The 24166-nt window shown below is 37.7% G+C and overlaps 1 protein-coding gene across 1 annotated transcript in view; it reads left to right on the top strand.

The window, feature by feature from the left end:
* Positions 1-659: 659 nt before the first annotated feature.
* Positions 660-24166, top strand: part of LOC150091582 (uncharacterized) — a 110774-nt gene continuing 87267 nt past the window's right edge. The window contains exon 1 of the mRNA XM_090384672.1: positions 660-761. The gene's annotated coding sequence lies outside the window, so the exon portion shown is untranslated. The remainder of the gene's footprint in view (positions 762-24166) is intronic.

Raw genomic sequence — 24166 nt, 5'->3', positions numbered from 1 at the left:
TGCTCATGCATCTCTTTCTTCCTATATGTATAATCAGGAAACTCGGTGAAATACTGTACGGAATGTAAATAAACTGATAACAGGTTGCCGGTTTTTCTAAACGAGAGAGAGCGACCCTAAGAGGACTGACCCTGTAAGGTTTCGCTCTTTCTCCGCACATGCAGCTGTCAACTCAGGGGAAGGATCCCCCTCCCCTTTTTAACCAGTGCCCCACATCCGGTTTAACAGCTGTCTTGCAGTCACTCAAGCAGCACCTAGGTGGCGCTACTGAGGAAAAAGAATGGCTGAAAATTTGGGAAAAGGCACGTGTTCGCCAACCAGGTGCACATACATACTGTCGGTGTTCTGCCTGAAAGGGCTGGCGCCGTTATGAAGGGACCACGTGATTTAGGCTAATGGAGGAAGGGAGAAATATCGGTGAAAATTTCTCTGCATGATATTATATTCGCACGCGCAAACCGGCATGACAACGCAAGCACATGTGGGCTAAACGCACGTTTTATGACTCCAAGTTGTTGATCGCTTAATGAGAAGAGAGAGAGTGATCCAGTTCGAAATGGTGAAGGACGCAATAATTTGATTTATAAATGACTTAGAGATATCTTCCCATTTGATTATATATATATATATATATATATCTGTGTTAATAACCATACATATATCAGGTGACTTTTAAAGCTTAGAATATGGATTCTCAATTAGGACTTATTTGTAGCTCCAAGTGGCCGATGCAGTGATATTTAACATTTCTGTTGACGAAGGTAAGTGATGATGTTTATATAATTATTTACTAGGCGCTTATTGAACTGACACTTCGAATTTCACAGTACTTACAAATAAAAGTTAATGATTAACTTAAAATTAGTGCATAATAACATAATATTAATATTAAGATAATTTATAAAATTTAGTTTCATATGTAATAAAATTTTAATTGAATTATTAAATTTATACAGTTTATTTATTTGAAGGTTAATTTTGATTTATTGTTCTAAGCAGTAGAAAGCTTCATAAACTACTTAATTCTATTGAAATTCAAATTAAAAAAAATGGGGGGGGGCTTAATTTTAGTGTGAACTAAAATCAGGCAAATGTGATATGTGAGCAAAATGAACAAAAATCAGGCAAATGTAACGAATCCGTGTGATAAATATTATTAAAAGTAAGTACATACGTAATATGTACCTAAACTAGCGTAATTATTTAAAATAGAGATGCACTTATAAAAAAATTGTGATGAATTGTGAAAGGTTATTCTCGTAACTTGTTTATTTTTTAAAGTAGCTCATATGGTGGGAAAGGTTGCCGGCCCCTTCTAACCGAATACAGCAGGGGCTTTCAACCTAAGGCATTTGGAGAGCCGCACTTCCTGCAGATTCCGATGGATACACCCATTATTTTTTAAATAAAATTTCCATTTCTCACCGTACGTTGAAGTTGAAATCATTTTACTTCATATTCCAGTTATTTATTTCGTTTATATGGAAAATATACATCTTGATATTATTCGTATTATTCTGCATCAGTTAAGACTACTAAATATAATTTAAATAAAATAAAAAAATTGTTTGCATCGTTTCGCCGTATACTAGCGCTGATTATATTACATCAATTTATTCTTGATTGTTCTAGATTTCCAATGTCCTGAAAACAAATTTATTCTCAAGCACGCTGTTTATTAACGACATTTCTTTCATAAAGTAAGAGTTTAACTTAACATGCAGGTCATGAGATGGTGATCATTTATTACTCATGCTTCTTGAGCTGCATTTCTAGTTTTGCTTTTGTAGTAAATATTGCAAGAAAAGCTAGATGCCTTATTCAAAATTTTGTTTTGGATGGCACTTCTGGTCTTTAACCGGTTATTAATTTTCGAGTTTTGCGAAACCTTTCACCTTCAGTTTGGTTACCTATCTATGCCGATTTAATGTCAAATTACCAAACATTCCACTTTCAGAACTGTCCTTGAACACTGCTTCCTCAAGGTGTTCTCCTTAACTTTTTTCTTCTTCGTTATCATATTCGTGATGCGTCTTGAATCTTTTCACTTAACATTTTTCTTTGTGTGTTTCTTTCGTTTATGAGCACTGAATTCAGAAACAATAATTTAAAAAGACAAAAAAAAGTAAATAAATAAAAAAACAAAAAAAAATATATATATATACAGTATATATAAATAAGTTAGATTCTCTTAACGCAGTCGCTCCTAACTTGTGCTCCGCGGACACGTGTGGATCCGCACAGGTAGTACGGGGGGAAGGCAAGAAGCTATTTTCAATACAGTAAACTTACAATTATCCATGTACAAATCATACAGCATTCGGATTATCGATTGATGACTTTTCAATTTATTTTTCTTTCAATTTTTGTTACTTAACGAAGTTATTGATGGCTTATGAAAAGAGACGTTGTCTATAAACTGAACTAAGCGTCTTTCATTTTTCTCTTATATGGTGGGGTTCGTTGTTTCAAGAAAGGAGTCCTTGATGGTAAAACGGTTGGTAATAACTTACACATCAGATGGCAGGGGCAGCGAAGAGGCTGGAATTAGGAAATGGTTGCAATGTAGGAATTCATTGATTCATTGATATTGTAATGACGTTTGCATTTTCGCGCATCTTAAGAGACTAGATACAGTAAAAAAGTTCTCTTCCCTTCCATATCTTTCGGTACTCCATTGTCAAATGGATTTTAGTATTTTTAGTAGAATTCAATACGTTTTATTAAAGATCATTACTGCGTATAAATATGAAAGTATTTAGAAAGACTGTTATTACCCAGGAGACGTTCAGCAATATTTTGCTATAGCAGGGGATATTTTGCATTGAGAATTTATAACGTTATGATATTATCGATTCAAATTAATTGAATCAATAATTTCAAATTAATTAATAAGTTAGTACGTTGATACGCCATGTGATTTATTATCGCATATTTTTATTTATGAAAAATATGGAGCAGCAACAGCAATCCATACAATAATTTAAACCAGGGATTCTCAAGGGGGGGATTCCCTCCCATGGGGAAATTTTAGGGTTTCAGGGGGGGAATTGGGACCACAGATTGGCTGCCTGAAACTGTTGGAATATTGATCTTTCTACAAACTAAAATTCTACAGATTGTACATAATCTACAAGACATTACACTTTATTGGATGTCACATATTAAATTAAAAATAAAGATAAATACACGTATTTCACTTTTTTATCTTTTTCGAATGCACCTTTTGCGTCAGACAATCTTGGAAAGGGGAGGAATGACATCAATCTTGGAAAGGAGGGAATGACATCAATCTTGGAAAGGAGGGAATGACATTCTGATATATGATGAAAAGGGTGCATGGGACAAAAAAGGTTGAGAACCACTGATTTAAACAATTTAAACTAATCCTATTCGAAAACAGAAAAATGATCGTATGATCATATTTTGGTGGTGCTCCAACTAAATTATATATTCGGCTATAAAATGACATAATGGAGCAAACACATGCACATAACAGAGAACGAAAATGTTAGATAAATAGAAACTTCTGAAAGCATTTAAGATATTTGTTTTTGTTTAAAGAAAAATTTTTCTCGTATGAGATCACATACACCAAAAGAGTTATAGTAACAACTAGCTGTTTGATAGGAATATTAACATTAATCATATGTTCTGGTCAAGTGGATTCGAACCACTGTCAAATCAAACGAGTGTACTGCTCTATTTTTGCAGTGACCATTTGGCTTGGATATTCATAAATCCTTTTTGAGGACATTGTGAAAGTGAAGGCACTCTTCACAAATGGATTTATTGTAATGCATTGAGCATTACAATATATCCATTTTGTGTCCATAAGTTTTTCATTCTTGTGAATCTAATTTTGTAACAGTCAAGTCCATTATTAGATTGACACTCCATTACAAACATCTAATATCAGAGAATGCCGTATTGTTTCCTGACTTTGATCGACGACTGGAAAAATTTCTAAAGTCCTCTTCAATCGAGGCCGTAGTTAGCCACTCTCAGGTGGAAGGAGTAAGGTTTTCCTGTGAGTTATTCCGTATTTTCCAGCCTGCACTACTTGCAAATCACCCCGTGAACACACGCTTCTCAGACACCATATCTCATCCCTGAGATCGTTAAAATAATAAAATTACAAATTTCTAAAAAAATCTTAAACGGTTGATACAATTAAAAAACATTCCGCGATCCTGTCAATAAGTTTCGTAAATATCCTAGACAAGGCTGTACACCGTGCCCATACGGAATAAATACACTCGGAAAGAACCAGAACATGGATTCGAATCTATGGGAAGTGAGCTGTTGGCCTTTAAAGGTACAGAAACAGAATCTACATTGGTGTATCGTTACGAGCTTGTGCACTGGCGCAATGTATTTTTTTTTTTTATTTTTCTCGTTTTCTTTTGGGGAACCCAACATAGGGTCCTACTGCAGCTGCATCCCTGCGCCAAAGGATGATATTCATTCTCATGATGCAGAGGTGTATTCGTCCTATGATTTGAGATAATCAGTCCAAACAGATACGAATCTTAAAGAAATTTCCTGTTTAGCACATGGGAGTTTAAAATACTCATAAATTTATAAATGATTCTTTGTTCTCCAAAATGCACTCATTATGTGCACTCCTTTCAGGAAAACTTTAGTAAGTTATTAAGAGAGAGACGTTGATAAAGCGATACAGCACTAAATGAAGTAAGTAAAAACTGAAGCCATTATCAACCCACTGCAGGATGGAAGCCTCCTCAACAATTCATGCTGAGGGAAATGGACCATAAACTGCCACGCTGGTGCAGTGCGGGTTGGCAGATCGACCGTATTCAACAGTCAGGGGCTTGAACCCTGGTCTACTCAAAGAGCGGGTGCTACTGCACTCCCGCTCATGACCACTCGGCTACGGAGGCCGTTCTCGTTTAATAAATAAAAATAAAAATAAAATAAATAAAAATAAAAAAAAACAACCAACAGAATTTTTTGACGGCGTCTTCGCCCAGTTAATTTCACCTTCAAACGCGCATAATTAACTAAAAATTGACCAAGCAGCAGACAGGAAAATTTTATGGTTGCAGTTTATTGTAAGCAATCATTAACAACTTATTTCAGTAGTTTTATGCACTTACACAGGATTTTTTTTTATATGATCTAAAAATTGTTTCATATCGCTCCTTACACAACTATGGGCAGCATACGCTGGGTCAGAAATATAGCAGGCCACCGCTTTCAAGATGCAATTGAGTATTCCCCTCCCCCTCTCTCTCTCCTTTGAAATAGTCTGGTGAAAAAATTCATTAAATTGGAATAATCCTAATGTAAAATACATGAACTGACATATAGAGATTTCCTTCGTACTTCATTTACTATCCTTGATGTCACGCTTCAGTCTCATATCCCTCATCGACAGAGGCCGTTATAGCCAGCAATAATGAAGTGCATATGGACGGTGGAGGTGAACCCAAGGTCATAATGCCAACTTTCTCCTGTCAGCGTCTTTAGGGGACTCACGTGAAGGAACGGAAGCGATATTAATTAGCCTATCCTAGACGGTTGGTCTTTGTCTTTCTTTGATGCACACACAGGAAACCGCTTATCACAGCGTCTGAGCCCCGTCATAGTCGTCCACCAGGAGATGCTTTGTTCCCAAGTTGTGACGTGCTGTGGTCAGATGTCTTGCAATTGCCTTTATGTTAGGGTGGTAAACTCTCTCCCATGACATTCAACCGATTACGAAGTGTGATACCTCATTACGAGGGTGTTTTCGTTTGCTGCCAAATGCTTTGCTTCGGTATACTGATTAATTATTTGAACGTGGCTAATTAAGTCCTTTTAAAGTGTCGGGAAAATCAGTCACGCTGCACGACCATGTTGACTGCACGTGGTGCTGAGAATCAGTGAATGTGGATCAGTAAACAATAAGCAAGGGCAAGGTTAGTAAATATCGTATGAACAGCTGTTCTCCTGTGTTCTTTGTCGTCAATCATGCCACGGCAAAGAAAACCGGCCTGTGCAAACAACTGGACTTTCTACCTTGAAATTCTCAATTCCAAAGTACAATTCTTTTGAGATTAAAAAAAAAAAAAAAGGAAAAAAGAAAAAGAAACTGGCATTTCTGGTATAGTTCACATTTACAAACGCTGCTTGGAAGCTAAGACCGTAAATGTAGATTGAAGGTTTGGCTAAGGCATTCGGCCATGGAATATATTATATGGAAGAAATATAACAACCATAGTAAGTATATGACATTTTTTAATTCAAATTTTGAATATTCTCTTTTTTTTTTCTTTTTCTTTTTTTTTTTTTTGTTAATAAATTACCAAGCACACAAGTTAAGGTTTGAAAATCCAATTGGGGAAAATATGTATATATTAATGACCCATATAAATGTATATGGGTCGTATGGGTATGGCCATATATTAATATATGGTCATTCATATATTATACAATTAATATTTGTTCATATATTAATGACCTGTCTCATGCGAATTCTCTCCACTCTGTCTCATAGATGTTCTGTTTCTTCTGCATGTTTTTTTTTCCTTTTTTTTTCTATAGATATAGAAAGTTAAATAGATATAGATAGTTCAATGGGCATTGTCCTTCTGAATTGGCATCTGTAATTCCCCCCACACTCTCTTCCAAACCAGTCTAAAGATAGCATCCATTAACTGTCAAACTTCAAACTCACAGAACGAACTTTTTCTCTTCCTTATTTATCTCTTCTACTTCTGCTTTTTCTAGAACAACCTTCCTTTGCATCTATTTCCCGAAAACTACAATCTACAGAAATTCAAGTCTTAATGTCAACAAATACCTTCTGTTTTCTGAGCCTTCAACCTTTACACTGTACTAAGTACTACAGTGTTTTTTTTTTTTGGCTGATGCTGCATAAGCTCATACACCTGCTTTCTTGCATCACATGCTGCTACTACTACTACAGCTTCCAATACATTTCGTGTGAAAGGTATTGGAAGCTGTCATCAAAAAATAAATAAATAAAAATATTTTAGTGCATGTTTTAACAATTTCTAATGTAAAAATTTATACATATAACAGTAATTTATAACGCAAATTCTCTAACCGTAATATAATATCATTCGTATTATGTTCAGAAAACTGAACATAATACGAATTATATCTTTTTGTAGAGAACCATGGCGTAGGGCCCACCACTAGATCAAGATTTTCACAAACCAAATAAAGAGATTTTTATTTTATAACCAATTTATAATTACATTAATCATGAATTTTGTGTATTAAGTTTCGTAAAATATGCTTTTGTAATCTAAGCATCGCACGTGCTTACAAAGGAATTCGGGAATTTGTTCCAAAGTATCACATTTATGTCACGATGGACTATCACATATTACGTCACGTTTCCTTCAAAACGTACGGGATGTGGTATATTCAAGATAAACTACTGCATGAATCTTTAATGCACTGTGTATTCTACCCATATAAAGAGCCTGTTACGTACCCGTGATGGCAGAAAATAAAAAAAAAAAAATCAACCTGCAGATTTGTTGATTACACGTTAGCCAACAACAACCCATAAATCTAGTCTTGGTGACTCCTCATCGACCTATGACCTGTAGACTTATTCAGCGAAAGTTGTAGGTTGATACGCAACGTCCTTAATCGTACTTTCTATATAAAATGAGTTGCGATGTCACAAACTAAAAATTCAATTATAAAAACCCGTCAGCTCTTCTTCAAGAAAATCAGATCGTTCAATATTGAAACTGTTGGTCGCTGACAGTTTTCCACTGTGCATTACCCATAGGTATAATTAGGGCGGTACTATCGTTTCTCTCCGAACTCGTAAAACAAGCTCCGCACCCGCCTAGAAATCTATTGCGCGCCGCATTAGGGACACATTTGTTTCATTTTTCTCCTCGGTGATCTTTTAGCATTTTTACTTTCTTCAGGTTATTTGAACAATTTTCACACAAGTCAGTTGCGCAACGTCGAACAGAGTAAAAGGAGGATCGCCGAGCATGAACACACCACAGTTTGTCCCAAACCAACCGAACGGCTTCCTGACACAGTTCGGATAACGGAATTAAACTAGTTTGGAGAAAGTGTGTGTGCGCGCGAGCACCGAGTTCACGAGTCGGTTGACTGCCCCTCCTGGATGTAGAGATAGGGAAAGGAACTGAGTGTGATTAAGGGGATAGGTTGAGAGGGAAAAATGTCGGTCAGTACTGCTTTGGTTATAAAAATAGAAAGGTGCACTTTTTAAACGATGATATCTATCATTTCCCATAATTCTCTGTCTATGGTTACAGTAGAACTCCACCATCGTAAACTTCCCCGTAAAATAACCGTTTTGTACCAGAAGTGATTTGGATAAACTTGTGTCAACAGGTTCCGGCCTGTTTCACATTTTCTCGCACAGAGAATCATTACGGCAGACAAGAGCTTTGTACACGAGTTTATCTTTCAATCTCGCCCGTGCTAGCATTACTGCTATTTACACCACCTGAAAACATAAACCATATATTGTCAGGCAGAACTCAAGGAACTCATATCTAGGAGTGGATCTAAAGATTGATGGTTAACATGAGTAGTTCTTAAAAAAAGAAGAAGAAAAAAAAGGATAATCTGGAACCAACCAGTTTTACTCTTTATACTAAAGTAGCAGTTGATTCACAGAAAATGCTAAATGCATTTACTGTCCTGAAAGACCCTGTCCTAAATTAGCCTTTCCATGAAAACAAAATCAATGTACATTGCTAATAAACGTTAGAGGCTGAATCATGACATCATACAATATTTTACTGAAAGATGAACACTGTCCACAAGTTCGTGTTATGTATATTACTTAGGCCGGTTGTCCCAGGGACACAGACATCCTTATGCAACCTTTCACTGTCCAAAGGTACTTTGTGCAAAGGACAAAATCCAGAAGTCATGATTTCCGTGAACAGTTATAAGAAAATATTCATAAACAAAGAGGTTCCTTATAGTCATAGTAGTATTTGGTGCCAAATGTTCAGCACGTCGTGTGCTGAATACTACTGACAAGTGACTATAGGCAGAGCTAGGATAGAATAGACTCCTATCTATTCACAAAATACGAATTTCTTATTTCATTCTTCGATTGCATTGACAATGGTCTTCTTTGGGATTAATAATTTTGCCTTTTCCTTTTTTAATCTAATCAAATAAATTCTTAAATTATTTATTGCTAAGTAAGAGAACAGTATAGCTTCAATGAATTACTATGAGACATCTTTATTTTAACAGGGCTTGATATATATATTTATATTGAAACGTGAAGAACCATGAGCCATACTGGTGGACTTTTGTGAATCATCCTCAGGCAGTCCAAATATGAGAAAAGACTGAATTTAAAAGAGAAGTTTAGGTCCCATAACGCTCATATGCAACGATCAAATTTGAAAACTATGTAGCTCAACTGCTATATCTGTGAAAAATCAGCAGGCAACCGAACATAAAGGACATTGAGTGATGAATTTCACCGAATCATTCATAGCTAATGCTTCGTAATATTAATACTTTGTTAATCAAATTTTAATTTTAATATTTGTGATAGTCTACTATAGGGAAATGGAGTGCTAGCTGAGTTCTGACCTGGAGTAATTAATATGAAAACGTTATTGATCGTAATGCTCTAATTTTAGATGGTGTGTGTGTGTGTGTGTGTGTGTGTGTGTGTGTGTGTGTGTGTGTGTGTGTGTGTGTGTGTGTGTATTTGCGGGGATTTGATGTTTTATTTTTTCTTTGATTTTTTTTTTTAATTTCACTTTATTTTAATTTCATCCTTTCTCTATGTATCAAGTATATATATCACCCTTGATACAAGAATGTATCAAGGGTGATATATCAGTTAATTGATTGGCACCGCCGAAACCGACTGTCATAAGCGAGGGTAAAGTAGTACACGCATTTGAGGTGGTAGTGGTTCTAGCTCGAGTGACTGCTAAATAGGGTGCTGACCTCGTCATAGGGTGCCTCTCTCTCCGTCTGTCTTGCAAACTCCTTTGGCGTTATGTAGCTTTCCCAGATTTTAAGCGGAAACTTCATTTATTTATCAATATCTGTTATAATAACTTAATCCTAGCTGTGCCAATGGCCTGAAAGCAAAGTCCCTAAATAACACGATTTCCCTTGTGAACACCCACCGAGGAGAAATAGATAATCGCACTCAAATAAAAAAATAATAATAATAATCGGGATATGATTTAATTCCCTCCCCCATGCGTATGTGAAGGTTAACAATAATTAAATATTATTTGATTACTCGGTTTATTTCGTAATCTTCTGTATTCATAACTCTTTGCTTTTTAATTATGTTTGGATAACTTGTGTTTAGATAATTTTTAATTATCTAAACACAGGTCGACAGAGTTCTAACAAATGCCTGTTAGACTCACCACAATTATCTTTTAATGATGCGGCACAAAACAACAATAGGTTTAGCCTGCAGATGGCGTGCCCAGCCTATGATATTACAAATGATGTTCCGGTTGCAGACAACCCATCTTCAGCAATGCGTGTCGCCAACGCGTATTCTATGCTTTCCCAACGCCCAGTTTAATGAGCTACCAGTCCTAATGGCCTCAAGTTGTACTTTTTGTTTTCTTCGCTTGACCCCATCACCTAGTGTGAATGACATCACATTCGAAATGCCTTTTTCCTTTTGAAGGTAAACCTCGAGTGTGAAGAATATAAACAAAATAAATAAATAAACTTTTTACGAAAGTTAAAGAAAGTAGTCCAGTCAAGTTAATATAACAGGTAAAACACGTGCATGAATAAATACTTCACAAGTGGAGCACAAATTTGGGCATCAACCTCTGACCTTTCTTGGCATAAACATTTCACATTTATAGCTCTCAGCATCCCAAAAGCTATCCTACCGTAAAATACTGACAGGAGCGCTTATTAAGACATTATTAATTCTTTACTTTATCATTTCCAAGAGTAGTTAAAAGCAAGTGTTTTTTCACTATCCGGTCTACTGTTTACTAACTGCTATACTCGCCACCATAGAAAAAAATTATAAAGATAATGCCGAAGACGAAAAAACATAAGATTAATTATTTTCTGTTTATATTCCAGAATTACCAAAGGTCAGAGGAGTTTCCAAGAGATATATATCTATCTATATATATATATATATAGAGAGAGAGAGAGCAAGGCCGGCCCGAGCTACGGAAGAGCCCGGCGGTTGTCCGGGGGGGGGGGAAGAACTGACGTTTTGGAGCGCATGACACTGGGGATGTCGAAGGTTTGAGAGGGCGCATATGCTTCGTGAAAGGGGGAAAACGATTTAATATGACAATTAAAACATTATAAATATTTTGGGGGTTTTTTTGTGTTTGCATTTGTCATTTTAACTTTTCTCTAGCAAAAATAAAAATGTTAACCCAATAAAAACACCTTCTATCTGGAAGGGGGCGCAGGAATGCCTTTCCGCGGGAGGGGCAAATATACCTTGGACCAACCCTGAGAGAGTGCAAGAATATCACCGTATTTAGAAGTCTCGTGGGCTTCAAATATGGTGAACAAGATAAGTTATCTAAGGGGAGACTTCTAGCACGTTTTTAAAGGTTTTATGCATTAGGATTGTAACCTGAACTTATAGAAAAAGTAATGAATCCGAATATTCATATTTAAACAGCATGTTATATTAAAACTAGGTACGATTAAAAAAAAAAAAAAAAAAGTTCCATTTTTATTTATTTATTTTTGAAAATTAAAGTGAAAGGTCAAATGTAAAATAAAATGTATTTTCAAGGTTACTAAACTTGAAACAAGGCCCCCCAGGGGTTCTACGCCGCCAGAGCCGTAAGTGGCACCAGAAACATTTTCAAACAGCACCACGAAAATACTGCCTTTAATCATTTCAAAAATGAATTTTTACCAAATTCGCAACGAAGACAGGCAAGCAAGCAAGCAGTATTAAATTTAAAATGGAGCACCCTAAATGTATTTCTCAAAAAGTGAGCTCATCCTGGGTGCATCCATTTTTCAAAATATAATAGCAGATAGTTCCTTACACATAAACTACCTGGTTTCAGCAATTCAGCACTGGTAATAAAGACCTCCCCCACCCCAAACTAGAGTGAATTCATGGCTTTACACGAGACGGAACAGATACAATCCGTCGTTTGCATTTGACTAGACCAAATTCCTGATTGCTGAATTCTTCGGTGATCGGGAGTAGTTACTCGGTTTCCGCGTAGGTTTCCTTTCTTCTTTGAGCTTATATCCATACTTGCTGTTGATGAGCATGCTAGACAGAACCTAAATGGGCTCAGAGTATCTCCCTGAAATATTCTTCTCCTGATTTGGATCGATCTGACCGTGATGTTCTCGACATTGATGTTGGTACTCCATTTTGCCATGGTTGCTTCCAGGAAGTGGCTAATTGTCGGATTGACTTTGTAGATCTTTAAGTCTGACGTAGCCGAATGGTTTGTGGCGCGAGTGCAGTTTAATATTTGTATTAAATATTAGTGTGATTAAGATTTGTATTGATTGATTTATTGTAAACTCCACTGACATGGTAGTCGTGCCGGAGTATAAACAAGAACATTTTTTTAATTAGCCAGCACGGAGTTGAAGGCTTCGCGGTAATCGATGTAGGCCGTATACAGGTTGCGGTGCTTCTTGTAGGCTTGCTCTATAACTGTGTCATTAATGGTTAATTGCTCCTTTGCTTGAATCTTTTCTGCTGTTCGGCCATGATGTCCTGGCTCTTCAATTGGTCTGATATCTTCTTGGTAATGCAGCTGGTCAAGATCTTGTACATCGCTGGGAGACACAGCGATCGGCCTGTATTTCGCTGAGTTTCATGTATCTTGGTCTTTAACTTTCAAATGTGATGCCTTGAGTAAGAAACTCTGGGATTGTTTCTGAGCGACTTATCATTCGGGCGAACTGCTCTGCTAGGTGCCTATGTCTGCAAATGAGCTTCTTGTACCAGTAGTTGTGGACGTTTTCCATTCATGGGGTTCGCCAGTTGTGGGACTTCCTGATCGACTGTTGTATTTCTTCCTCCCGAATCGCCCATTCTCTCATCTCTTGTACATCCTTGGTTTTCTTCCGTTCCAGTTCTATAGGGGCTCGGCTGTTATGTCTTACTTCACTGCTCCATATGTTTCCCCAGAACTCCTCGCTCGTCTTCTGCTCGGATGGTCCGTTTCCGTCTTTCCTATCTTGTCCGACACTCCTGTAGAAGGTGAAGGCTGTTTACTTTTCATCGAAGGTTGGAATGTTTATTTTCCTCTGGGAGTTCTTTGTATCAGCTTAGTTTCTTGCTGAATGCGAGGAGGTTCTGTTGCAGTGTGTCTAAGTATTCTCCTATTCACGGTCTAGTGTTTGCTGTGGACGTTGTCTCTCTTGAGAGTCTGCGCGAGTAGCACAGTGGTATCGTCACCGTCCTCCACACATAGGGTGAAAAAGGCCCAGGTTCGAATCCCGTCCATGACGCGAGGAATTTTAATGGGCTTTTTTTCACTCCGTGGCTGAGTTAGTCGGTCTCAGGCGTAGATAGTAAGGTTTTTCGTCCATTGAAACAGACAAATCGACCATAAAACACACGCAATTAACAGACACAAGACACACAGAATGGCAGATTCGGGTGGCCTAAAAATAATAGTTTTTTTTGTCTCTCTTGAGAATGCGCTTCACTTTTCCAATCAATTTTTTACTTCTATTATCCCGTTAGTATTGAAGTTAGAATTCTATTATCCTGGGTCAATTGGCCTATCTTGACTCTTAATTCATTTATGTTCTGCTGAAGTTTCTTTCCCAAGCTGGTGGTTTATTGTTTTTTCGTTTCTTCTGTTACCAGTCTCTCATTTCTCTTCCATTAATCCTAATGGCTGCTACGGCAGCACAGTATACGGCTGTGTGGATGGCCTCCAGTGTTGCACCATTGATGTCGAGGTAATGTGGTATTATTATTACAATGGTGTGCAAAACTTAAGGACCAACACCATTTCTAAAGATTACAACCACAAAATCAGACGAAACAACCTGTGGCGATTTGAATAACTGTGGCCCTTCAATAGAAAGCGGGTGCAGCAAAAATTTGAATCGTGATAAGAGGACTCACATAAACAGATAAAGCAGTATATGTGAAAATTACCGAATGGTGAGCACGATTGTTTCAGACGTTCGATTGGTTTCATAGTGCTACAGACAATGAAATGGCCAGTAGACAACATCTGGAGGAAATATGGGGTGGCCATATTTCCTAGTGAGGACCACCTCTTCCCTTTGTTCCATCTTTGGCAGTGATGCATCTGTATCATGGCAGCCAGTGCTATGTTGCCATTTTTGAATAAAGTCCCTCTGTACCGTTTTGTTTCCGTTGTTGTGCCGGTGTTGTTTCCTTCATCATTTCTGTACCTCACGAGGTTTCTTTGGTATAGTTTTCCCATATCAAGGCCACTCCTATGAGAAGCTACAGGTGAAAATCTGACTGGTACTTAAGTTTTGCACACCAGTGTATTATTATATAAAGCTTTCTCCTTTATGGGATTTTTTTTCCGCCTTATGACGGTTACTGGTACCAAGTGCATGAAGTGATTGGTTGTGTCCGGTTTTATTATTGTTACTGTTGGTCGAGAAAATTTCATACTGTCCTATAGGTATTCAGGATTGCGACTTTCTGGTGTTCTCTGGGAGACCTATTGCTGTTAGGCTGCTACGTAGAGTCTTTGGCACCATACCGGTGGTTGACACGATGATCGGGATGGTCGATACTTCTTGCATATGGCACATCTTGACATCATGTCTCAGGTTCGTGTACTTCCTCATTTTTTCCCCATGGGTTTTCTGCAGGTTGTCATTGTTGGGTACCACTATGTCAAACCGATAGGTAGCCTTTTCCTTCTTGTCCACAGGGGCTATGTCCGGTCTGTTGTGCGGGATTGTCTTATCCGTTATTATGGCGCGGTCTCTAGTACAGCTTGTGGGTTGGGGTTCGTACTTGTAGTACGGTTCACTTTCTTTCTTCAATCAACTGGTATTTCATTGCTAGCTTCTGATGTATTATCCTGGCCATCTGGTCGTGTCTATAGGTGTACTTAGTCTGTGTACTTACCCTGCATCCCGCGGTGATGTATCGGATCGTTTCTGAGGCCAGGTGGCATCGTCGACATGTGTCATTGGACACTCCGTGTTCCTTGGCGATGTATTTTCTATAGTTTCTGGTGTTGATTACCTAATCTTGGATGGCGAGCAGGAATCATTCAGCCTCGGGGAAGAGCGTCACGCTCGTGAGCCATGCAGTGCAAGCAATTTTATCTATATGATCTTGATGGAGATCATTGTAGTGTTTGCCGCGGAGTGTCTTTTCTGCCCATCTTTCTAGCTTCGCGTGTGCCTCCTGGTTGAGAGGGGTGCTCCTCGCTTAGGTTGAGTGAGGTATACCGCTTGTCTATCTATGGCCTGGTGGAGTTCTGCTGCTGTGTGTTTCTGGAAGTAATCCTTTAGGTTAGCAATCGCTGTTTTCTGTTGTTCGATGAGGTCTATCAGGCCTCTTCCTCCTTCTTTCGGAGCAATTGTTAATCTCTCTACGGCTGACTTCTGGTGGTGTTGTCGGTTCTTGATCATCATTCTCCTTGTCTTTCTAATGATATTCTCCAGGTCGGGGTCAGTCCAATATATGACCCCGAAGGAGTATGTTAGCACTGGGACTGCATAGGTGTTTATAGCTTTAACTGTGTTCCCTCCGTTAAGATTTGCTTTCAGTAGGATTCTGAGTCTCTCATGGTATTTTTCGGTCAGGAAGGCCTTAAATTCCTTGTGCTATAACTGCTGAGCCTGCATCATACCCAAGTATTTGTAGACCTCTCCCTCTGCCATGGCTTCAATCTCTTTATCAGTCTACAGCTGGTAGTTTCGGTTGACTAATTTTCTCTGGTGCAATCCGTGGGTCTTGCATTTGTGTAGACCAAATTCCATTCTAATATCATTGCTGAATTCTTCGGTGATCCGGAATAGTTGCTGGATTTGCTTCTTGGTTCCGGCGTAGAGCTTGATGTCAGCCATGTACATCAGGTGGGTGAGGGTGTACAGGTTCTTCTTTCCTTCTTAGAGGTTATATCCGTACTTGCTGCTGTTGAGCATAGTGGATAGCGGGTTAAGTGCTAGACAGAACCACAGTGGGCTCAGGGCATCTCCCTGAAAGATTCTTCTCCTGATGGGATTGTTCTGGTTGTGATGTTCTCGACCTTAATGGTGGTACTCCATTTCATCATCGTTTCTCCTAGGAAGTTTGACTTTGTATCGGATTGACTTTGTAGATATTCAGCACCTCTATTAGCCAGCTATGAGGCACGAGTCGAAGGCCTTGCGGTAATCGATGTAGGCTGTGTACATGTTGCGGCGCTTTTTGTAGGCTTGTTCTATAACCGCGGCATCTATGGTTAATTGCTCCTTGCATCATTTCTGCTGTTATGTTCTGGCTCTCCGAGTGGTCTGATTTCTTTCTGGCCATGCAGAAATACATTTCTTGTATCTTCGTCTTTAGGCTTCAGATATGTGATTCCTTGAGTGAGAAACTTCGGGATTGTCTCTGGGTGCCTTATCATTCTGGTGAACTGCTCTGCCCAGGTGCTTGTGTGTGCAGGGGTGAGCTTCTTGTACCAGTAGTTATGGACGTTATCTATTCCTGGAGTTCGCCAGTTGTGAGAGTTCTTGATTGTCTGTTTTACTTCTGCTTCCCGAATCTTCCACTCTCTCATCTCTTGTACGTCCTTGGTTTTCTTGCGTTCTAGTTCTATCCAGGTAGCCCGGCTGTTATGTCTTACTTCCCTGCTCCATATGTTGCCCTAGAGCTCCACAATCGTCTTCTGCTCGGGTGGTCCGTTCCCTTCTTTCCCGTCTTCTGCGAGACTCCTTTGGAAGGCTCTTTGGTGCACATCGAAGATTCGGTTGTTTATTTTTTTCTGGGAGCTCTATTTGTATCGGCGTAGTCTCTTGCTAAGTGCGCGGAGGTTCTGCTTCAATGTGTGCAAGTAGTCTCCTATTCTCTGAATTTTTTTTGTCTCATGTTTGCTGTAGACGCTGTCTCTCTTGAGGATGCTCTTCAATTTTCCAATCAATTTCTTACTCCTATTACCCCGTTGGTACTGGGTCAATTGGCTTATCTTGACTCTTAATTCTTCTATCTTCTGCTGAAGTCTCCTTCCCAATCTAGCAGTTCCCTCTGTTTTCGGTTCTTCTGCTGCTGATCTCTCGTTTCTCTTCCATTAATCCTAGTCGATGCTATAACAGCACAATACACAGCTGTGTGGATGGCCTCCAGTGTTGCACCATTGTTGTGAAGGTAATGTGGTGTTATTTGACGATTGAGGTGGTTATTATTATTACTATTATTAATGCGACTCTATCCCTTCTATAGTCTACACATGGTATACTGTATTTTTGAACGAGTTAAACTGTTGTGGTTGTTTATAATATTTACGCGATCCCACAAGTTGCGCATCACTGTATTGCAACGAATTTTGCTTTCCGATTCAAATTATATATCGTATTTGCGTAACAATGCAGTAACATAATTTATTTATTTATCTCATTTATTAAGTTTAATAGAAAAATTCACCCACAACTACAAGAGCTAGCAAGGTGAGAGAAGAAAGTTCGTAGCAATTTAATTTGTTATTGTACGTATTTACAAGAAAGTTAGTGGTTAGAATGGTTTTAAACATGAGAGAGAGAGAGAGAAAAATTAAACAGTTATAAAAAAATAGATACCCTTCCTACAGACAGTACTTTTAAATACTACTTTGTAATAAGGTAAACTAAGGTAAATAGGCAAGACAGCATGTTCTATTAACTGGGGGACTAAATCTAATGTAGAAGTCTGTGTCACTATTTACTGTTCATGTTTAATTCTTATAACTTATCCAGCATAATTTTCATCGCGAACTGCAAAGTTTTTTTTTACTGCGAATTTAACTCCAAAGTTGTTTTTTTTTCAGTGTCAGTTAGTAGTCCACCTCCAACTCCTGTTGTCCGCTTGTGTATATTTACCTGAAATTTATGGAGCTATGAGAGACCAAATATAGGAATTTCACTATATTTTCAAAGATTCCAGAACTTCCATTCCAAAATATTTCAGCTATGGAAAAATGAATTTGATGGTGAGGCGGTAAGCATGTTGTTGCAAAATGTGTTTCTGCAATTCTTCCTCCTTTTCAGATATCGGATATTTGGAATTTGCATGGGTCCCTGGCTCCAAATGTACTTTCTGATTAGTCGTTCACAAGCGTTTTTTATCTTCTTTTAAAGGTCCGTACTATACGGTACTTCGACGAAACACGGATGATTGTCCTATAATAGAGCAGCCTTTCCTCATTTGGGGCTTCCTACAATTGGGACCACCCGGCCCTATCCTGTGGGGGTCCCCGATTGTAGAAAGCTTCAAAACTTTACTGTAGTTGATAATTAAGAAGGGCCGGTCTAGCGATCGCCCGAAAAGTAACGGTTCTGAGGGGACACTTACCTGAAATTATACTTTTAACTTAATGTTTTCAAAGTTCATAAGAAATTTTATTTTTTATAAAATAATTTATAAAAAATTATGTCCGTTCCAACTCCTTCGTCACTCTCACCGCCGGGTATGCCCATGAATGAAATCGTCTAGATTTTTTATGGACACCCTGTATACATACGTGTTTTAATGCCTGTTATTATAATTATCATGATTTATTATTAGAAGTAATACTGGATAATTTTAAAAAACACATACACGTCAACACAGCATAGAGCTCTCTACAATCAAAGTTATAAATATTAATTATATAAAAGAGGGGAAAGCCAGCCCTAAAAGGTTCCAAATGCCGGGGTTCTCCAATGGATAAAGATGGCCTTGCTTCAGACTGTTACCGATTAGAAAACGTTATCGCAAAGACCTTGCCGAGAGGCTCGAAACTTAACAAAAGAGTTTTGTAGGAGAAACAAAAAAAAAAAAAGAACTGTACTAAGGCTGGGGAAAAACGAATTATAATATTTTAAAGACTAAGATGTAACATATGAAAAAAAAAAAGAAAAACAACAAACATATATAGTTACGCACAATATACTTTATTCAATAGCAGCACATTCCACTGCTCTGTAATTAATTCATAAATTAATGTTCCGCGCAAGTGATATTAGCCCTATTAATGCTTGGTCGAAGGATGTCCGTGACATCTTTATTCTGATCAGCATATCTTCCCTTACCAACCGTCATGGTCTGTTGCAGGAACTTTCCTTATCTAAATTATTTGGCATTAAGGACCTGTGGCTCTTGGTTACGTTCCTGGGATGGTCTTGCTATATTATAATTTAGTGGCAGAGGTCAAGTCTATTCACGAGTATACATGAAGGCACTCATTAAATGGACGATGGAGATTTGTGCTATCGTGGCACATCTTTCAGACCGCACCTTGCTGAGGGTCGTGAGCGTTCTCATTAATGAGTTTATCACGTGACTTTGTTTGTCGAATAATTAGGAGTATAATGGTTCAGATGATTTTAAACAGACGGAATTATTTCTTCTACTTTTCTTGTTATTCTTCTTTTCCTCCATTTTATTTTGTTATTTTCCCTGTTATTTTACTCTTAAGCGAACTGGTTCTTAGAATTCTACACAGCCTGCAATATGTTTACCCCTTGCTGCATTTTTTAAACTAGTATTGGTGCCACAAAGGTTGTTGCTTCATCCGCTGCTTCTTTCATTGCTGAAATTACAATGCGTAGCTAATAGCTTACCTTTGTCTTGTGTCTATAGCAAAAGTTCCTTCAAATAAGTACAGAAAGATTTGTATATGCAATACAATCTTGAAAAGTTTCGTAATTAATATTTTGCAATGACTAACGATTTTCTTTAAAAGCGGTTCCATTAAATCTATGAGTTAAGTTTATTTTAAACTAATAGTTAAGGCAGTGAGCATGTCCTACAAACACACATTTCAAATTAAATTAATTTATTAAAAACACATTTCGTATGTTTAAAAGAAGTTTGAAAATAACGGCCATCTTTGAGACCACACCTTTCACCCTACATCCACAGAAAGACTTAAGCCTACATTTAGCAATTCCATTTGGTGCATATCCTCACATATGAGTTCAAAAAGTGAACTCATATAAAGATCACACATGATGCATTCCTGACAGACTTATTTTGGAATTGCTAAATAGTCCGTATTGCGTTCTGAATAATTTTTTTCAGTCGATGCAAATCTGTGACCTTTTAAGGGGGCTTTTAACTTCAGGAAACAAAACAGGGTTAAAATCAAAAGGAGCTAAACCTGATGACTATGGAGTGTTCGGCAAGAAATTTCTAAGTGGAAAGCACCGAATGTGCAAGGCAGTTGTCATGACACAAATTCCAATTCCCTGAAGTTCATTTTTCCAGCCGTTTTTACCGAACAGCATCGTGCAATACTCGTAGAACGGTTTAGCAGTGTTCCTGGTTCATTGTTTGACCAGGTTGAGATAAATTTATTATGAACAATGAGTCAAAAATAAGCATGTTCTTCGCATTTTATCGAGGTTATCTTACCCTTACCCCCCCCCCCCTTTTTTTTTTTGTTTTTGTTTTCTGGACAAGACGGAGTCTTCCATTGAGAGGAGTCGGCTTTTGTTTCTGGTCATATCCATACACTTACAATTCGTGACCAATAATGATGGAAGAAACAAAGTGTAGGTCAGCAGGAGTATGTTTTCTGTGATCATCACAAGGATGCGAGAGAAAACTTCGACTCGCATTCCTAAATCTTGTGCTAAAATTGAATGATATGTCACATAAGAATTAGCAATTTCGCGGATAGTTAAACATCGATCACTTCTCGTGAGGTATACGAGATTTGTATCAAGTGGAAGGACGGCCTGAGCGAAGCTCATCTTCGACGGACAAACTGGCCTCTTTAAACAATGAATCGCTGAAAATCTTCGAAAGTACAGCATCTTTTCCTAAGGCTGCTTTTAAATTCGTCGGTTTCTATTACACTTTTCCCTAATTTGAAAGAAAATTTGATGCTATTTAATTAATCAGTAACATTACTCATTTTAAAATGTGACTATATACAGTATATAAAAAAGTCGCAGAACATGTTGCAACTCGCTACGATGCCCAAATTTCAGGATAATGATCACATCTCTTAATTAAACTGTGGTAACACAAATTCTATCATGACATTTGTATTTTATTATTATTTATTTGTTTATTTTTATTGATAAAATATAGTTTATGTAGTCACACCCGAACTTCTAAATTTTAAAAGTTAAACAGCTTTTTTGATTATTTTGGGAAATTTTTAATAAATCTGCATCGTACCTAACATTAAATTAAAGCTAATTTGTTGCAGACTAGCAGAACTACCCAGAGCTATTACTAATTGTACAGTCAGCAAAAGCTGCCAAATCTTTCTTGATTACGCTGTGACAGGATTCAACATGGAATCCAGACACGTCGCTAATTAAGTAGTTCTATTTGTACCGGAGTTTAACTTTCTTAATACTTTAATATTTTACTTTTTACACAATAAAATTTCACTTTCACTCGATAACAATGGTTCATAATTATTACTGTTATTCACATTTCATTAGTAAGTATATAAATTCTTGACTACGTGAGGTTAACATGTCATCATTTTTAGAGGGGTTTTTTTCTGATTTTTTTAAAGTTCTTGGTGTTTTCGTGGAGCAGTAAGCGTTACTGCCACCTGAGTCTACCCCCTGCAGTGCAGAACTGCTGCATACTGCTGACGAGGCTTTCAAGAAGCCGCTCAGGTGGCAGTGATGCTTACTGCTCTACGAAAGCACTTTGGTGTTCCTGCAGATATTGTAGAGGTGATTAGTGAGTAGCAATACTTCTATTAAGAGTATCCAAAACATGTTCAATAAGATTGACGTTGAGAAATCGATCGCTCTGAACACACTATGCGGATAATGGTGCCTCCATTCCAGATAGCAATGAACCCATATAGTGTGAGGTGGTTGGGAATTATAATCCCGAAAGATTAAATTGTCCCTCTGCACCTGTATAAGCTCTCACGTAAAGGTCCAGGATATGTACCCTCCCTCCAAAAATACATGCAGGTCAGTACATCCATCCAAAGTGATGCTTGTGCAAACTAGCATACCTCCTATCCCCCCCCCCCCATTGGTGTCCCTTTCAATGATGTTATCAGGGAAATCCCTGGCTTTTTTTTTTTTTTTTTTCACATGAACGAATTTCACTCTATATTGACATTCATTCATATGAAATCTAGATTCATATTAATAATAAAATACAGGCTGCCACTGCTCTTGAAGCTGTCTCCTAAGGAATCAGTGGCTTATGGACAAATTTCCATGCAGAAAAAAAAAACATCAGTTGAATAAGAAAAGGGAGTGAAAAAAAAAGTTGTATAATTTAGGAGTTAAGTCTGGAGCACAGGTTTTAAGAACGAGCGAAGAAGTACTATCAAGTCCTGAGAATTTACAGATATCAAGATTTTTCAGGGTTCTTTTAATCTCTTTCTGTCAAAAAACACAAGAATTAGAGGAACGGAAATTGCGTTCAACGGCTCAAGGGTATAAAAGCATTGGACAACACAGTTTTTTATTCTCGAACTTTGAAATCACAGATTGGATTCATGTTTTAATGTGCCATATAAAGTACCCTCCTCTTAATTTATCTTTTCCTAAGTGGAAATAATTGCTTTTCGCTGCATAATGTTAGTTAATGTCATGTAGTAAACATACAGAAGTGTACTGCACTCGGAAATGGGTATGATTAATTTGCATTCAGTCAAAATTTAGGCGAACTAGCTCTTTCCTCTGTTAATTAAACAGTGTGTATTTATATATCAGGCAAAGCATCAGCAGAAAAACAAACTGATCCTTTATAAATGCGATGAGGTGGGGGAAAATACACTCCATGTCTCATCTAAGGATAATAGCAGATAAGAAAATGAGGACTACTGAAAGAGTATAATAACTACCCTTAACAAAATGCCAAATACTGTAGACGAGGAAAGAATTTTTATGCTTTCAACACAACTACTGAATTTAATCTTAGATCGTGCGAAATTTATTGAAATAAAATTAAATGTTTCAGAAGTGCGCATTTACTGTGTTACTATACACTTCTTTCTTAATCCTTCATTAAGCCTCCTTTGATATTATTTACTGTATGGTAAATGACATTTTCTATACCAGATGTGCAGTGCTATCATTAATGGAATCTGTGCGATGAATTCATTTAAAAAAAGGACATTTCTCCTCGGGCACTGGCATCTGAGTGAGTACTTTAAAGCGCAGTGAAATAATAGGGACACCTAATCGCCCACCGTCTGGGTCAGGTTCTCCTTAATGACAGTAGGCTTTTTCCTGCTTTGTGCGGCATCCGGTCAACGGTCTCTTATTGTAGGGGGAAAGTTATTGGTTGGTAGAGCATTACTGTTACCATCACGTCAAGATTAGACGTGCTTGCAACGCACTTCTTCCCCCCCCCTTCCCTTTTCTTCTTTCTTTTGAATACATTTAAAGTAATTTTATTTTATTTAATAACGACTATTTCTTTGTAGTGGTGTATTTTGGGAGATGGGCTGGGGGTATTAACCTCCTGTCCAAAACAGAAAACTCACTGTATTTAAGTCCGTTTCATGATTAAGATGTTTTTTTATTTAAAACAAATTATTTTAAAAATAACTATCATTATTTTTAGGCCACCCGAATAATTAAATTCATCTGCCGTGCTGTGTGTCTTATGTATGTTAATTGCGTGTGTTCAATGGTCGATTTGTCTGTTTTGCTGGACGAAAAACCCCAGTTTCTGTTATCTACGCCTGAAACCGACTAACTCAGCCACATAGTGAAAAAAGCCCACTAAAGTTCCTCGAGTCATCGACGGGATTCGAACCCGGGCCTTTTCCACCGGGTGTGTAGAGGACGTTGACACTGTGCTACCGCGCAGACTAAATTATTTTAAAAAGATATACTATTAATTTTCGCACTTAAAGCGGTCATTAATTGTGCATTATTTTATGACGATATTTGTTCTGATACACTTCATACTCGCCATAATCATGACACATTACGGCAGTATTATGCAGTTTTTTAATCGGTTTTTAATTAATTCATTTTATTTAATCACATTTATTTAGGTTTAATTTGCGTATTTTCTTAATAATTTTATTAAGAAATTTTCCTA

This window comes from Mastigoproctus giganteus, chromosome 1, assembly GCF_048544385.1.
Source record: "Mastigoproctus giganteus isolate SK-2022 chromosome 1, ASM4854438v1, whole genome shotgun sequence".
In the NCBI taxonomy this organism is placed as follows: domain Eukaryota; kingdom Metazoa; phylum Arthropoda; class Arachnida; order Uropygi; family Thelyphonidae; genus Mastigoproctus; species Mastigoproctus giganteus.
This window is presented reverse-complemented; position numbering and strand designations above follow the sequence as displayed.